Genomic DNA, 6,000 nt, shown 5'->3' with positions numbered 1-6,000 from the left:
CTGTTAATTCGATTGAAACGACCCAGAAGGATAATAAAATGTCATGCGTGGTATTGGTATTTGGTGCGCAGAAAAATTCCGATCTCGTTGGAACATTCCTTTGTGCGCTGGATGCGCGTAGGTGTTTCAAGAAAATCGGAAATAACGAAATTAATAAAGCAATTAGAGAAGTACGATATATATCAAAGACGGAAAGAATTATCGGCATTTGGCCTAGCTTTTTTCTCCTCTTTCACGCGGCATTAAAAAACACGGTCCCTCCTTCCGACATGAAAGAATATTGCACGTCGAACATTGCTAATAATTTTATTCTCTCCACCCATGCGGAGAATTTTCAAACAAATTAACTTTATTTCCATCCCGGCTGTGCAGCCGAAAACCGCAATCGGCTGCAAAATTAGAATCCCTGTTTAGCTAATTAATTTTACAACGTAGTAAAAGGCCGCGGTCCGACGGAAAGCTGATAGCCTAAAAATAAGACAATGTCGGGTTTAAGTCGCGGTTCTGTTCGATCCGATACCGCTCGAGGATATACGCGAGACCAGCGTCTCGATGCGTACGATTTCAACAGGGGTCCGCCGAAGAAACTCGAGAGTGCGCGTTATTCCGCGAGAATTTGTCGCGGCTGTGCCAGGTATAAATAGGCCGATCGCTGGAAAATCGGATCGGCAGCGAGTGTCCCGAGTCGAATAGTGAAACATCGCGTGTATTTCTGGAAATGAACGATCGAGCAGGAAGCACTCGCGTCGCGGCCGCGTTCACGTGCATATAATAGACCGGGAAACAAAGAAGAATATCGGGATTAGCGATTCGAACTTTCGATAGTTGATTAAGTGTAAGGCAGCCGCATTGTTTATTTATAGGACACCATGAATAAAGTGAAGCATGTTATAATACCTTCAACTATGCAGTTTGCCCTAGTCTCACGCGATAGTCAAGCTATGCACAGCGGTGGCTATCTCTCCTCCGAGTTGGTCGTGAAATTTTTAGTTAAGGAACGAGAGTGGTTATATCTTTGATCCAACGCGGCGATATATCGGTGAATCGTCGAGTTTTAAGTAGGCTTCGACAACGACTCGTTCGAGTAGTCTCGTTGACGGCAGGTACTCCGTCGGAGTGGGACAGTTAAGATAGAGAGGCATCGACGAATCGCGAAACAAGCCCGCCATTCAGTCAGATTTCCTATCCGAAAGCTTCTCTCTCCTGTGGCAGAGGAACCGGAAAGCTCGAAAGCCGGTGCTCGGTGTTGACAAAGCCCGGGCTAAGATCAGAGGGTGCACGTGCGTGAGCTATTTCATCCGAAAGTGTTAACGATACATAAAAGTCAAGCGTTCGACGTTATCGATGCTCGTCGTTTTTCATTGCGCAATGACGTCAATGCACTCGCTATTGTTTCGTTGGTTTACAAACGCAGATCAGGACGTCGCAGACGGTTTATTTAACCGCGGCCGCAGTACTGCGCACGCAGTTATAAATGCTGAGAAAGCCAACGTGCGCCGATCTGTCAGACCGTAGACACGACACCCGCAGCGGCTATTTTCGAGTATTGCCAGCTTTTTTCCCAAGCCGAGCCGCGCCCGCTCCTCTGCCCTTTTATCCGCTTCTCCGTGACCCTAGCTATATAGATCACCTGTTCACCGACCAGCTAACGGGACGTTGTTCATCGACAACGAGCTTTCTTAATCAGACCCCGTATAACAAAGCGTTTTTTCTCTTCGCGGTTTAGCAAATATCCGGCGATCGATTTTCGATAATATCACGCGGTGATCGCTACGATAAATGTATACTTTAGCACAAATTAATAGTCGCGCGAGCACCAAGGCCGTACCGGCGGCGTTTGCAGGCTTCTCTATCGTTCCTGTTATCCCTTGCGATTTTTAATAGTGCTGTTTCACCGAAGGATTTCAAGGAATTCTCGATCGAGATACGAAAGTTTCATAGGGATGGGAGAGAAAATCCTCCCCTCGAAACATAATTAATGAGAGGGAAAACTGGTTCAGCGATATAGTCCTCTCTGTGCTCTTAGTGCTTCTCTGTTCTTTGCTTTGAAACCGCGAGGTTTCTACATCGATGCACCGATTAACACGTATCACTCGTTTCGATAAACTATCTTCGATCGAAAGGAGAACAACTCTCGTTCCTCGTTCGCCGTGCTAGCTCCGTTCGGCTCTAAGTCGCTCGTTCCTCGGCCAATCGAAGATTTTCCTGGGAAAAAAACCTCGTGTCCGAACGATCTATTGCCGCGGACGATTCCAAAGGCTAGGGAATATCGAGTAAATATGATAAAGATCGCGGTGAAGTGGCGGAAGCGTTGGACCCAGTGCCTCGAATAGATTTACAAGTCGATCGTCGCGACGTGGAATAATATTTCTCAGGCGAAGCTCGGTGATTATAGCTCGAGCGTTCCCCGGGATCACGTCTTCTATTAGACGCCCTCGAGGATGGAGGATTTACAACGAGCGTAAACGAAATATCGGGGCACGAGCCACGAGGATTCCTTTCAACGCGATTTTCCGCCGTTTGTTTCGACCGACTGTCTATTTTAAGATCCTATCGGATCGAATTGAAATCGGGCCGCGGCTCCGGCCGCGATTCCGCTTATCGAGCGAAGAAATTGGAAAATTCGATTCCTTCGGGCTCGTAATCTTATCGGCCGGGAACTGGCTGGAACCGCGCGATAAAACCGCCGCTGACAGGACCCGGTCGCGATTTCACTCGCACGTATCGAGTTTCGTTCGCGAATCTTTCACAGTCCGACACGTGAATAGGCTATTTACTGAAACGCAGTTACATGCGTTTTACAACAGGCATCCGAGCTAGCCGGCGGCGTCGTAAACGCAAAGGAAGCGGTGAAAAGCCACTTTTGTCGAGGCTGACGGTGCCCTCTCTAGACAAGAACAATAAAATTTACGTGACAATGGCAGAGAGAAAAAAAATATTTGGCCCAGATTCAGGGTCTATCGTGGCTTGTTGCGAGATCCAGTCCGAAACGAGCCTCTTAACGTCGTCATTGTGCTTCGAGCAGCGACTTTCGTAATTAACTCGTTAGCCAAATCCTCAAATATCCCGTCCACCTTACGTCCAATTCGTCTTTCCGAGAGAAACCGATCGGTAAATCACTCGTGTTCCACGAGATCGACGACGTCTTCTTCGACTGGCCGCCTTCGAAAAATGGGGAACTGAAGAAAAATCGGAACGAAGAGAGGCCAGGACGATTTCGCTTCCCAGGGGGCGAGGAAAAAATTGCCAGATGAGCAACAGCGAAACAACGACGCTCGAAACGAAATGTCCATCGATTTATCGTCATCGCGACGCTTCCATCTCCCTCCTACCGTTTCTTCGTCGTCTCGCTCTCTCTCTCCCTAGTTCTCTTTCTCTCCTCTCTCTTTCTCTCTCTCTCCCTCTCTCTCTGCACAGATGATTGATCGTCGTGGATGGCAGAGGAGTTTATGGGACCTACCGTCGAATATAACCGCGAAACACGAAGTTACAGCGTTCCTAAATTCCCGTCGATGCTATTCTCGCTCTGAACGGTCGAAGACAAGCGGAAATACACGGACGTCGTCTTGGAATAGACTGGGATCCGAAAATCTGAGGGTTTGTTTGCTCGCCGGCGGATTCGCATTGGCGAAAATAATGACTGACTGACAAGAACGTCATTGTTGCCGGCTGAATGCGCACTTCTTATCGGCGATCGTTCCCGAACGCCGATTTATTATCGGCCTATATACCGGATTCGTAGTAGAAAAGTCAACAGTGGTCAGACAGTCGGGCCAGTCACGGATCGTTCGTGCACTAAGGCGGTTTTAAATGGATCAGCCAGCCGATCGGATATCGAGACTCGATCACGATGGAAGGGTACAAAAGGTAGCGGAAATCCTGTTTGGCTTTTAGCGAGCTCGGGTGTCTCGTGACCGAGTAGCTAAATAGATCACGTTCAACGCGAATCGATCGATTGACGCGGGTATAATGAATATTTGCGGTAACAAGATCGATAATTTTCTCCGTTTCTTTTTCCGCCTTCAAGACAACGCGGTGTTAAAAATTTGTTAGCAGGAATAGAGACACGCGTGCAAAACTGTGAAACTTTTGCTTGAGTTGGGAAAGTTTTTTAGAAGCAGGACAAATATAACTTTGCTGTGGTACATCGCTTTACACGAGGTAGCCGGTTCGACAGCAAAGTTGCTGTCCACGTTATGACACCGTTTTAGTCAACTCGATATGCTTCGGAGGGAAATAAATAGGGTAACGTACAAGGCTCGAGGCGGCGATTGTTGGCAGCATGTAAAATTAGCAGCAGGTATAATAATCCCGGCGTCAAAGTTATCACGCCGTGTCTTCGCAACATTCTACGCCGTGATTATAAACTCGAGTCTCGTAATTGTCGCACCGTACGCCCGATCGATATTTATCTATCGCCGAGGGTGCGAATGACCTATCGATACCGGTCTTGTTAATCTTGGGAGTCGTTGGAACACGAATCGGTGAATTGTGAAAATTCCCGGCCGTATATTTTCACGTGTCAGCGGGTTATTAGCTCGCGATTAAATCTCCAGAGCATCGGCCGGTGCGAGACGCCACGAAGTCCAAGAGGACGTCGGCTAATTGCGAGATACGAAATGGTCGATTGGAGACGCGCCAGAAATTATCGAACGTATTAATTACGGCTGCCCGAAAACTCTAAGCGCGATGAATTCGGATCAATTTCACGGACAAACAAGAGGAACCGGGAGAGGACGGACCGTAAGAACACCGGCCGCGTTTGAAATAAAACTGAAACGAATCGATCAATTTGCCGGTGACAGGTATCTCTCGCGTATCCGACAAATCGATCCACGTAGCTCCCTGGTAAATTGAGAAGACAGGGCAACGTTAATAGGCGATTGACACCGAGTAGAACGTGGACACGTGTCAGTGCAGATCGCGTGCGTAAACTCGGCCCAACCCGAGACGATGAGCCTCGAACTCGAGCGATCGGCCGGCCAGTCTTCGCCAGAAATAGGTTCCTGTGGTAGTTGTATTTTTAAATAATTTCTCGACGACCTACGACAATTGCGTGGCACGCGGCGCGTTTTTTTTTCTCTTTTTCCTTTTCTCTTTTTCCTGATTAAACCCGCGACGTTACACGGCTCTTCTTGCCCGTCCCGGGTGTTCACAGTAACGCCGTCCCTGCGCAAATTTTGTCTCCTCGTTCGTGCGTTCGACGAATTTCAGGAAACGCTAGAAGAATATTCCAGGAGAACCGAGAAGTTTTGAATAAAAGTAAAATCCCGGGGAGGATATTAATTTCTGGAAACGTATAAAAGGAATGCAGAACAGCGGGGAATTTTATCACGTCGTGACACATTATTTAAAAGCGTTCAAATAAAATCGACCGAAATCCTCGGCGTGCTTTTATCGCTGCGCCGAAATTTCTACGAAATAACAAGCAGTTCGAACAAAATATTTCTCAACGATGGCACCCCATTGGCCGCGCGATAAAAATCCCGCACGTAGGATTTCCGAAGCTCTTAAGATCCGCACGCGGAATTATTTAGAACGCCGGTTGCAAACACGCTCTCGGAGAGCTTCTGATTCCGAAAACGCGAATTATCGCGGTTGTATATTATCTATCAGGAAGAAAAACGATCGAGAGCGTATCAGTCGGTAAATAAATCGAAAGCGTCTGCAGCTAAACGGCCACTTTCCGAGATACGAAACGCAGAGATTCCTCGGAATCCGCGCGCCTTTCGTCGACTTCGATAATTACACGGAATAATTCGTAATTCCAGCAACGTTAACCAGACCCCCGGCCAGCAGAGCCTCTCCCGCCCTCGCCCCCGCCCTTTTGTTTCTCGAACCGCTGTGTTTTAAACGCTGATGTATGCAGTCCGTCTGTTTTGGTTGGACGGTATAAATACAATGGCCAAAAGCCGGGGAGCTCTCCTCGAATAAACAGACGTTTCCCGACTTCGTTGGCTGGCACGAAACGTACGTGAGAAAATTCAGTGTCTCGGTGCT

This window comes from Lasioglossum baleicum, unplaced genomic scaffold, assembly GCF_051020765.1.
Source record: "Lasioglossum baleicum unplaced genomic scaffold, iyLasBale1 scaffold1894, whole genome shotgun sequence".
Taxonomy (NCBI): domain Eukaryota; kingdom Metazoa; phylum Arthropoda; class Insecta; order Hymenoptera; family Halictidae; genus Lasioglossum; species Lasioglossum baleicum.
The sequence above is the reverse complement of the archived record's forward strand: the minus strand, read 5'-3'. Positions refer to the sequence as shown.